General features: G+C 42.6%; 1 long non-coding RNA gene across 1 annotated transcript; it reads right to left on the reverse strand.

Annotated features, from left to right (window-relative positions):
• Positions 1-347: 347 nt before the first annotated feature.
• Positions 348-12,150, reverse strand: LOC131904712 (uncharacterized). The gene is made up of 3 exons (XR_009377806.1): positions 11,853-12,150; positions 10,465-10,610; positions 348-1,020 (listed from the first exon to the last, which is right to left on the reverse strand). It is a non-coding gene; the product is annotated as an uncharacterized LOC131904712 (long non-coding RNA).
• Between the last annotated feature and the right edge of the window lie 432 nt (positions 12,151-12,582).

A 12,582-nucleotide genomic window follows, 5' to 3' on the forward strand; every position in this document is an offset into this window, starting at 1 on the left:
TTTTATTAAAATTAAACTATTCCTAAACCCAATCTTGAGATACCATTTCTCATTTAAGGAGACACATCGGCCTGAGAGCCACTTCCCCTGCTTTGTGTGGGTTCACATCTTACCAGATCTTCAAAGCTGACTCAAAGCTGCTGCCTCCTGAGAGAAACTTTACCAAATTAACCTTATCAGGAAGCAGTCTCTACTCCCAGGAACCCAGATGTGACTTTCAGCCTTGCAACTCGGTCCTTGTATCTGCCCTTAAGACTGCTGGCCAAACCGTATAATTTGCTTCTTCTGGTCCCCACATCCCACAGTGGGCCTTGTACAAACTAGTGAATAGACTGCAAATGAGTAAATAAATGAACACATGAGTTTATGGATGGAGCTGACAACCTATATCATAACTGATTGTTCTCTCCTATAACTCCATCTCTGAGCCTTTATTGCCAGGTGAACCTGTCTTGAATGTGAACTCCAAGCAGAAATCTCCCTCTCAGATATGGTACGAAAGTCCATCTGAAACCCAAGAAATCCATGCTTCAGCTGGGCTCAAACCAAGGCACGGGGTCTCCATATAGAAACACTTTATAAGCTTCCATGGAGTGACTTTAAATTGGATTGGACATCTTGTGACATGTGGCTGAACTCATGGGACAGCAGAGCAGAAAAGTCCAATGAGGGAAACAGGGACTGAAGGTTGAGGGTATACTTTCTCAAAGTTGGAGAAGATGCAGATTACAGCCTGGACACTCCAGCTTCATCGTCCTCATCTTTTCCGGGAAGATGGCATTTCCTGGCTCTGTCACAATCACTTTCATGCTCCATCTCCAAAGTGGCTGCTCTCCAGCAGAGGGTGGGAAGGGAGCTGGATTTCACCAGAGATCTACAGCAGTGGGGAGCCCGAGATGGATCGAGGAATGGGAAGGATCTGGCAGGAGGCAGTTTTCCGGTAGGTTTAGCGAGCATGCACGAACATCAGTTATGTGTACACATCCATCAGCGTCCTGGCTGAAGATCAACCACCAGCTTCTGCTCCCATTGAGACAAAACAATTAGCACAGCCAGGCACTATCCCTCTGTGCACGCTCCAGTTCCAAAAGACAGGGGTAATTTGTCTAACCCAAACACTATTCCCTTACCTTCATGTTCTCACGTGGCAACATTAGCTGATCTCGGCTCCCCTATGAGCCATGCAAAGCTTGTTAAAGTCCAACCCAATCTAATGCTGAGTATTTCCTACTTCACAGAGAATATGAGAAGCTTTCAATATGCTTCCCTCCCCCGCCTCTAAACTTATATACATCCGCACTCCCTCACATCTTAATTTCCTCCCCCCATTGAATGTCCACTCTCAGCCTTGAGCTAGCTTAAACTCCTATGGATAGATTCCAGCTGCCCCCTCCCCTTCTAACACTGTATTCTGTGGGCCACGCCCTCTCAGGCTTCCCATCAGTTTCTTTCACTCCAGGCTGCCTCTCCCTGGTCTGCAAACAAGTTCAAGTCATAGATACCCTTTGAAAAGAATGTAACCTGAGTGCATGCTCACACATGTGTGCAAGAGTGCATGATGCACATGTGTGGGTGGACACTAGTGGTCGAATCCAGTGTCTCCCTCAATTGCTCCACATGCAATTTTAAAACAGGGTCTCTCATTGAACCTAGAGCTTACCCATTCAGCTAAGCTGAGTGACCAGCATTACCCAGGAGTCCTCCTGTCTTTGCCTACCCTCCACGCTGTCATGCCCAGCTTTTCTTTTTCACACGGGTGCCAGGACCCACTTCAGGTCCATATGCTTACACAGCAAGAGCTTTACCCGCTAAACCACTTCCCTAGGTGCCCCCCAAAAAAACTTATTTTTCCCTTTCAATTCCCACTTTATGTCTTGACCAAACTATACAGGCAGTGTCATCTGTCCAGCTGCTCTCAACCGCCTCAATCCTTCCAGCCCTCAGCCCATTGCAATCAAGCATTAGCACTGGGACCACCAAGAGGTGACAAGAGAAGCCAGTGATCACTAGCAGCCATGAAAAAGCACATCAAAGAGCACCTGGCTTGCTTCTCCCATCCTCCCAGCATCAGAGCCAGAAGCACAGAGGTCGGTCACCCTTGGAACTTTCTCCTTTCACCTCTCTCTGCCACCAGTAACTAAATCTTGTATTCAGTGCCAAATACAGCGGCTCATATGGATGCTGAAATTCAGAGCTCTGGGTGAAAAACCTGGGTCCCTGGCTTGGCCTTGATACCAACTTGCTTCGTGATTGGTCTCCCTCGTGGCTAAGGCCCAGTATCCTTGTCTACATGTCTAGAAACCAACTTAAGCCTTTGAGTTTGGCCCTCTACCTGGATACAGTCCACCTAAGTCACTTGCCTTCCATGCCCTATTTATCTAATAAATGTCTAAAGATTTACTTTGAAATTTAGAGTCTCATTTTCCTCTAAATATTGTCCATACCATCTTGACCTCCCAGTTCAACTCTATCATAGGAGACAGAGATAAATCCACCCATCCTGTTCCTACAGCCCTACTTCAAAATGGTTCTAACTGGCAGAGAACTGGGGTTTCTGCATCATCAGATACTGTTTTCATTAACAATTTAGCTAGTGCATTCTCGAGCCCTTGTTCTGCTATGGATGAGTAAAAATAACAAGAGTAGTTTCTTAGACAAGGGCCAAAGAAATGCAAAGGAATTGGTATATGCTGATGTCCAGGAAGAGAAGAAACTAAACAGTGTTCAAATCTGCGTTCGACGGAGGACAGGCACCCACTGTGGCTGAGCCAGGGCTGAGGCTGGACACTCCTCTCCTGGTCTCACTGGAAGGAGAGAGAGACAAAAGCCAGCTCCATTTAGATCAGCTCACAGCTATTCCACTAAGCACAGAACTTGGTGCCAGTCTCTGGGATCCAGGGGCCACAAAAATGAAAAGAAGTACTCTTTGCTGTCAAGGCAGCTTGTGAGCAATGACTGATCTTTTTGTGTTGGAGTCTGGTGATCTAGTTTTGAATTCTGGTAATGCCATTCAGTAGTTAAAGGACTTCATTCTCCTCTGAGGTTCACTTTACCACCTGTAAAACTTAAGTACTACCTCACATGGTTGGGAGGTATGGATTTAGTGATTGAAAAATTGGCACACTGCTCAGCTCCCAGCAAGTGCTATAAAATGGAAATGTCCAGCAGTACTACAGAGGGAGTGTGTATGCTTCATGCTAGATATGTGAGATTAAACAGAGTGCTTGCCTTTCTGAACTTCAAAATCTCTGTCTTAAGAAAAAGCCAGTAGTCTCGATGCTCACAAGATGTGCGCAGGAAAAATATATAAACATAATATACATAAAATTATTCAACAAACTATAAAACGTTTGGGCTCTACAAACTGCTCTAAGAGACACAATGTGGCAGAGCTCGGTAATTCTAACCTTACAGAGACATGAGTCAGTCACTAATGAAAATTGATTTCATTAAGTGCTATTTCCTATGTGACAGTCACCATCTGAAATACTTTGTAACAATAGCCCCTTCCCTGTCTTTATGGCAGCCCTTTAAGGGTAAACACTTTTTAATTTTTTTTACATTTGTTTAGTTAATTAACTAGAGCACAGAGTGGTACATGTGTCACCATGTGCTTGTGGGGATCAGAGTTTGCATAAGTTAGTTCTCTCCATCCATCATGTAGTTTCTGGGCTTTGGAGACAAACACCTTTACTCCTTACTATTCCCCAAATTGTCTCCGACAGCTGAATTATGCTTCAGTAATGGTTGTAAATTGGGGCTCCTGTGCAGCCTTCCCTAAAAGGGCCAGATAACTATTTAATTCTGCTGCAGGCTTCAGGGGTAGGAGTTTTTTTGGTGAAAAATTATAGAAAAATGTTGGCTAATCCTGGCTCTGTGTGCTGTGCTCTCCCTGAAGACAGAGTCATATAACCCAATAACATTTGTCATCACAGCTTCATGCTTCTAATGAAGTCGTTCTCTGTACATTCTCCTGCTATGGCTGTTAATTCTCACAAACTAGTGGCGATAGAGAACACCTTGGAAAGGACAATGACAACCAAGAGAAAGGTACCACAGTCCCTGGCAGGTGCACAAACTCTTTTAATGTAGATAAAGTACATTTGATATACAGCCATAACACTCCATCTGGTCTGATAAAGCACACAATTATTTACTGTGTGAAGGGAGCTGGATGATGCAGGGAGGGGTAGGGGGAATCATCTGCACTTGGTGGAAAACATATACCCAGCCTTCACTCACCAAAAGCCACCTGCTCTTGACAATATCACTTGACTATGGCAGACTTTAATAAGTCCCCACCACCCTTCCTGCACCAGAATCAAGACCCATCAAGTCCTCTCTACTGTTCTCAGGACTCTGGGTCCACAGCTTTCTTCTTATTCATTATGTGTAAGGAATCGGCCCACCTCTCTCTGCTTGCCCTGAAACTACTTTGACAGTATTCCATGGAAAGCACTCTTCACTTACAAGTTATGGCCTGATGAGTAATTCTCTTTGTTCAGATTGAAAACAAAAACACACACAACTTAGTGAGTTTATTTCAAAATAACAACTTACAACATTTTCCCCTAAACATTGTTCTAATTAAAGGACATGGCTTTGTCTTAAAAGACTGAGGCCTGTGGGAACCTTCCTTTTGTCCCTAGATCACTAGCACACCATTTAGTGCTTGATGAATGAATGAATGTGTGAATAAATGAATGAATGAATGAAGAAGCTGATGACTGAGTGAGCAGTAACTAGTGTCTATTGCTTCTGATACATAATTTTGCCTGTGTTCATAATCATTGCAGGGTCTTTAGCAAAAATTACAGATCTTCCTCTCCTTAATAACAAAGCCCCAAATTCCTGAATTTATTCAGAATAACCATGATCCCAGTTAAAAGACTATATTTCCCTGTCTCTTCTAAAGGTGAGTGTGGCCTATGACCAAAGCTAGTGAATGAGATTTAAGCATGATAAGGTTTTCAAGAAATTTTTCCTAAAAGCAAGCGAAGGGGGTCCTCCTTCTTTCCTACTTCCTGTCATCTAAAATGTAACAGATGGGGTCTAGACGCTATCTTAGAATATAAATACAAGGATCACCCACAGCTAAGGGAAGTGCTTTAAGACACAAACTCCCAGTGCCCCTGGGGAACTGCCATCCCAGTGGACACGCCTGTTGAGAGCAAGATCCTTATGCCCACAGATCTCCAGGAAATTCGGGTATGTTAAGCACCCTGGATTGTTCTTTCAAGGGAAAATATGTATAACCTGTTTTTCCAGAAAGCTGGGAATTAGGAGTGATTAACAGCCTGGTGATCTGCATTGTTTGTTGGACTAGGCCATTTCAAGCTCCTACAGCCAGGACTGGAGATGGCTGTAGTCAGATTTTTCTTTGGACCACCAGCTCACAAATAACAATATGGAGACTTACTAATTATGAAAGCTCTGCCTTAGCTTAGGCTTGTTCTCCACTACCGCTTGTAAGTTAAATTAACCCATTTATATTAATCTACATTCTGCCACGTAGTGTTACTTCATCTATGTACTGCCCATCCTGCTTCCTCTGAATCTGTCTGACAATTCTGTTTTTCTTCTTCCCAGCATTCTCTCTCTCTGTCTGGAAGTCCCAAGTCTCTCTCTCTCTCTCTCTCTCTCTCTCTCTCTCTCTCTCTCTCTCTCTCTCTCTCTCTCCCTCTCTCTCTCTCCTGCCTAGCTATTGGCTGTACAGCTTTTTATTATACCAATCACAGCAATACGTCTTCACAGTGTACAAATATCCCACGACATTTCCCCTTTTTGTCTAAATAAAAAGGGAAAGTTTTAATTCTAACACAGTAAAATTATATACAATAAGAACAATTACCAAGTAAGAATTACAATTACAAGGTCCAGTCTATCTGTATTTGGCAAATTCAGAGAAAATATTTCATTATCTATCCTATCTTGGTTAGTCAAATTTTGTATGTGATTTACTTTCTATCATAACTATGGAAAACTGTAACTATAACTATCTAATCTTCAACCCCACCAGAGACCTGAGAAGGATATAATATTGGCTGAGTAAACAGGAAGTGCAGAGTAAGTAACTTCCAAAACTAAGAAGAGACAGAGACATCTAGCTGCCTGGACAATCACCCCAAGGTCCTTCTGCAACATTTGGGCATCCATCTTTAGCCTATAGGCCTAGAATATCTGACAGACTTTTTGTGAAGCAGGAATTTTGAAGGACTGTCCTACCTTGTCTTGGCAAAGCTAGGTAATCACCTTCTTTTGTGTCCTGCTTGTCCAATTTGGACAGCATATTGTCAGCAGTCAAGGCAAGAGCAGTTTCTTGCCCAAATGGCTAGCTTTGCAACATTTAAAGCAAACTCCATATAGAGGTTCTTAAATGCCCATCATCTTCTCTGAAGCAGATTGGTGCTACCAGGAAGAGCAGACATGTCTCATTGTCAAGGAAAAACCTTATATTATTAAAATATCTTAAATGCTATATTCTGTAGGTATTGAAGACCACCTGTCTATCTAAAATATATCTCTGTTTGACCTTAAAAACATACCTAGCATGGCCACAAATTTGATTGTTATAGATGACTGACTACTACATTTTTTAGTTATCATAAACAGTTTGTAATAATAGCTTTTAAGGACTAGAACTTTGTATTACATTTTAAAATGAGCTGCATAGATATAATACCTTAAACAAGAGTAGAAACATATATACAGTATGTTAAAACAAAAATAACCTTAAATTTGTATCAATTGTAAAAATCCATACCAATGTAAAATATTTGAGATTAATAGTTACTTTTAGTTTAAAAGTAGATTTAATAATCTACCCTTTTATCCTATCATTTCTATACCCCCTTTTTTCTTTTCAGAACAAGATCTTTGAATCTAATCTCCTTTGCTTAGTTTCCTCCCTGACTATGACCAATAACGACTTATAACCAACCCCCCCTAAATAATGATAAATATCTATAATCTACCAAATGACCAAAATCCATCCACCCCACCTTTTAAGAATGTGGGTATCATGTTCTTAAAATTACTTCCTGCTATCTGGAAGCAGCAGCATATTTGGGGGACCATAAGATGATGGTCAAGTCCTAAGAGAGCTAGCTGTTGTCTAGTCTTGGTGTGATGAGGAAATGTAGGGCTTATCTGAAGTCCTGTCTGGAATAGTCTATAAAGCTAGACCATCTTAGCTAACTGCCTTGAAATTGTCCTGAGCAGATTGTAGTTCAAAGCTGATCATTGGGTGGTGTTTGTCAGCTTAATGGTTTTACCACAATCCAGGTGGAATTGTCATTGTGGGGCCCCATCATCCTTTTGGAGACTTCAAAGGTCACTGTTAGGAATGGTCACTGTAGAAAACTTTTAAAACATTTAAAATGTACATGCAGCAGATCTCAGAGAGGTTAAAGGACTACAATCTATTAAATATATTCAGGATATGCAAGCTTAGTTCCTAGTTACCTGATTCAGACTCAAGCCCAAAATCATGTACAGGAAGCCTATTTCTAGAATTAGTTAGTACTCTATATGAGCATTAATATCACAACAGAAAGCATATATATATATATGTATATATATATATATGCATATAAATCTTACAACTTTTTAGATAATATTTATACCTTAAGAAGAAAATTTTTGTTGTTTTTTATTGTAAGTGCTCAGCCAATAGCTCAGGCTTATTACTAACTAACTCTTACATTTTAAATTAACCCATATTCCTTATTTACACTCTGCCACATGGTGGTACCTTTATTATCATGGCACATTCATTCATCTCCTGTTCCCTCTGCATCTGGCTGGTGACTCTTGACTTCGTTCTTCTCCTTCCAATCATCCTTAGTTTGGTCGCCCCACCTATACTTCCTGCCTGGCTACTGGCCAATCAGTGTTTTATTAAACCAATTTGAGTGAAAAATCTTTAAAGTTTACAAGAGGATTATTATTCCACAGCAGGTAAACATTGATTGTCATTCTTAAGGATGAAGTTCACCTTGTTTTCCTGAGGTGGAATCTCTTGCTGGCCTGTGATTCAATGATTTAGCCAGACCAGCTGATTAGAAAACCCAAGGGATCCTGTCTCATGGCCACTCCAAGAACTGATATTACATATACTACCACACCTAGCTTCTTTTATTACATGGGTACTCAAATGCAGATCTTCAATCTTCATGCTTCAAAGGAAATATTATACTGACTCAATCATCTCTCCAACCTTATCTGTTGGTCCTTGATATGAGTATTTGGTAACTTGCAGAACATTTGCTAGTTTTGTTTTGTTTTTAAATAAATTTTTTATTCATTTTACATATCAACCACAGATCCCCCCTCTCATCCTTCCTCCCACTCCCTCCACCAGTGTTCCCCACCCTCCTACCCTCCCTCTCCTCCTCATAGAGCCTTTATCCAATAACTTATGGAAGCAGATGCAGAGATCCACAGCCAAGCATCATCAGACCATGCTCTGGGAGTCCAGTCAAAAAGAGGGAAGAGGGATTATATGAGCAAGGGGGGTCAAGAACATGATGGAGAAATCTATAGAGACAACTAAACCAAGCTCATGGGAACTCACAAACTCTAGACTGACAGTTGTGGAGCCTGCATGGGACAGGACTAGGCCCTCTGCATATGGGAGACAGTTGTATAGCTTGGTCTGTTTGAGGGGCCCCTGGCAGTGAGATCAGGATCTACCCCCAGTGCATGAGCTGGCTCTTTGGAGCCTATAACCTATGGTGGGATGCCTTGCTCAGCCTTGATGCAGGGGGAAGGGGCTTGGTCCTGCCTCAAGAAAAGTTTTAAAGAGTCAAAATAAAACCAAAGGATTATGAGACTAGTGGCAATAGAACAGTCCCTTAATTTTGGTTTTTCTTCTGCCCCATCCCAGGTGGCTCTTCTGACATGGGACAGAGATTTGAGATTTTCCTTTAACAAGCAAGCTTTCTCATCTGGACTGCCAGCTCACAAATAATGACACAGAGACTTCTTATTAATTAGGAAAGCTTGACCATAGCTTAGGCTTGTTTTCAACTAGCTCTTATAACTTAATTAACCCATATTTTTAATCTATGTGCTGCCACGTGGCTCATTACTTCATCTTCATACTGCACGGCCTGCTCTCCCTGCATCTTGCTGGTAAATCCTACATGCCTAGATGCCTCCTCCACTTCCTCTCTCTCCCCAGAAATCTCACCTATCCTTTCCTGACTATCTATTGCCCATTCATCTCTTTATTATACCAATCAAAGCAATATATCTTCATAGTGTACAAATATCTTACAGCGGGTGACTAGTAATCTAAATGACCCTTACAGCCAGGGACTTCCCCAAGCTCCCACAACCAGGACCTGAGATACCTAATAGTCTAAATGACCCTTACATTATCTGTATAGCCAGGGACTTCCCCAAGCTCCCACAACCAGGACCTGAGATACCTAATCGTCTAAATGACCCTTACATTATCTGTATAGCCAGGGGCTCCCCAAGCTCCCACAATCAGGAACAGAGGTGGCTAATAGCCCAAATGACCTCTACAGTATCTGTATGACCCAGACCAGACCAGAGCCTTCCCTGGGTCCTTAAGCTAATACAGGCAGCCTATCTCTAGAATCTATCTTTTTGGAAGAAATGACATGTACATTGAGTTGAGTTTTGATGTAATTACACTTCCTTGTGCACTGGGGATTATATTATACCAGGAAAAATTTTTTTTAATTATATACTGTGTTTAAATTTGTTGGGACTAAACCACCTGATATCAGACCCTTTAGAAGTCTTGATCCAGGTTTATGAAGTCAATCTGAACCGAGCTTTCATTCTTGTCTCTTCATGGTTCACTTCCCTGCAGGGTCCTCTCCATGTATGTAGGGAAAGAAACCCATGAGTGTTCAAGCTATGTGAGGAGGGACTATGTTAATCCTAAAAGATTCTGTTCTTAAGACCCATTCTGGTTTTTCTGGTGTAACAACCAAACTCCCAGTGACTCACAGTTCTACCCCTTTACCATGTCTGTCAGGACCAACAGACAACTTTTCTCTGAATAATTAGTAGCTAGATTAGCAAGTCACAAAGTTGATGCTTTCTGCAAGGCTATATTATGACTTTTATGATTTTTAGTAATATTTTCCCTAATAAGATCTTCTCATTAACCAGTCTTTGGCCCTGTCCTATGAACGCTCAGTGCCTTCGGAGCACCTCGTCACAACACTCTATCATTCACACCACTTAGCAAGTCCCTGACCCACGCCTCCTCTTCCCCCCCCCCGCCCCCACTTCCTCAGTCATTGCTTCTTCTTAGACCTCACAAATACCAGTTCACACTTGCTTCTGATTCTAGGACCCAAAAATGCCACCATTGTTGAATGGAGATTCATCACGATGGTGACTCAGCCCCAGGTAGAAGGTGACCTAGCACCACAGGACCAAACTTGATGGGAATTCAGGGCGTAGGCCTGACATACCAACCTCAGGAACGTGACTTTTTACTCAGGCATGGCCTCTACCCTCTCAGAGAAGACAGCAAGATAACTCTTGTCATTTTCTGAGATCTTTCTGGTGATAGGGTCCTCTCAAGGGATGCATGTTCTGGATCTTGGAGCTTCATTTTGCATCTGAATTAAAGTAGAAATGAGTTTTCAGGTGTAGGACATTTCATGTGCCTGAAGGTTCCTGTAGCTAGAGTTTTCCTTCCTGGCCCACAGTCAGGACAAATCTCTGTCACCCACCAGTCCCACAGCTGCTCAGACCCAACCAAGTAAACACAGAGACTTATATTGCTTACAAACTGTATGGTCGTGGCAGGTTTCTTGCTAACTGTTCTTATATCTTAAATTAACCCATTTCTATAAATCTATACCTTGCCACGTGGCTCGTGGCTTACTGGCATCTTCACATGCTGTTTGTCATCGTGGCGGCTGGCAGTGTCTCTCTGACTCAGCCTTCCACTTCCCAGCTTTATTCTCCTCCTTGTCCCGCCTATACTTCCTGCCTAGCCACTGGCCAATCAGTGATTTATTTACTGACCAATAAGCAACACACTTGACATACAGACCATCCCACAGCAGGTTCCACTTAGGATTTTTACTATTTTTTTTTTTACTTACCCCTACATCTGTAGAAGGCCATCTTTGCTTCTTCTGTCTAATTTGTGGAACCTCTGGGGAACCATTCTGGTATCAATGACCACATTCTGTATGTATGTGCACACTGAGCTATTGATCTCCCTCAATCCCGTTCCTGCCTGCCATTCCACCATCCCAGTCCCACAGTTCCAGACCATCAGAGTTCTCAGTAGATCAACTGGTCTGTGCCATCTCTGTAGTATATAGGTAGAAGGGGTTAAGTTCACACTACTTGAAGTACTTTCTGAGTAACTCACATTACTCGCTTTGCAAACAAATATAAAGAGTGGGTGAGATGATCAACAGGTAAAGGTGCTTGCTGCCATGCCTGGTGCTGGCCTGAGTTCAGTCCCCAGGACCTACGTGAGGAAAGGAACGAACCGACTCCCACAGGTTGTCCTCTCGTTTCCACATACGCATCACGGCACAGCGGTGGAGGCAGGGGTAGAAAGGAAACGTGTGTGTGTGTGTGTGTGTGTGTGTGTGTGTGTGTGTGTGTGAAGATTAAAAGATTAACCTAATTACAGGCATATCACATATACAGTATATATGGTATGATATATGTAAAAATCTACAAAATTAGTATAAAGTTCAAGAAATACAAAAACTTCCTGAATTTCAGCCTCATTTTAGGAAATATTACACATATGCACACACACAAATATACCCATGGATTTTGTTTTGTGTTTTGCTTCTTTTTCACATTTTTCCTTTGGTCTCACAGTTCCTTACTTCTCGAGGCTGAACGGATGGTGAGTGTCCATAAGCTATCCTCAGCTTGAATGACACTGAGTCCTCCCTAGACTCCTCTTCTGGAAAGGGTGTCCTATGCTAAGGACAGCGAGTGCTGCAAAGCTGGCGGGTCACACTCAGTTCAGACTCCCTCCTTGCAAGCCGATGAAGGAGGCTTTTATTCCTGAAGGACTCACAACAAAGAGGAACTCAAGTGAAAGGCCTCCATCCTGGAAAACGAACTGTGCTGAGCTTATTATGTCCTGGAGCATGAATACCACAAGACAAGCAGCAGAAACTTCACTGGTCATATCACACTAAGGCTCTGGTTGGAGAGACAATCCCCCTTATTACAAAATTGGCAAAGCCCTTGGACTGCCCCGGCTTTGGTCCTCCACTCAGCTGAAGCCCACCTCCTCCGTCTGTTGCCCCTCCTCCGTCTGTTGCCCTGCCTCCTCTGTCTGTTGCCCCTCCCCACTGCCCACACTGGTGCTTTACTTCCCAGAGCTTACCTCTCAGCAGAAACCATGGCAATCCCACACAAACTTCTCCTGCTTCTGCATGCAATTTGGATTCGTTAAGAAGAAGAGGATTCAGTAATGAACCATGGCATCCTCCAGGCTCTTCTACACATTATTCTCTCCCTCCTAGAAGCTTCCCTAGGTACAAACTGGAACATTCACAGGGCTTGGTTCATTTGCTTCTCATGTTTTAAGCATCTTTCATTGTC

Source organism: Peromyscus eremicus, chromosome 2, assembly GCF_949786415.1.
Source record: "Peromyscus eremicus chromosome 2, PerEre_H2_v1, whole genome shotgun sequence".
Classification (NCBI taxonomy): Eukaryota; Metazoa; Chordata; class Mammalia; order Rodentia; family Cricetidae; genus Peromyscus; species Peromyscus eremicus.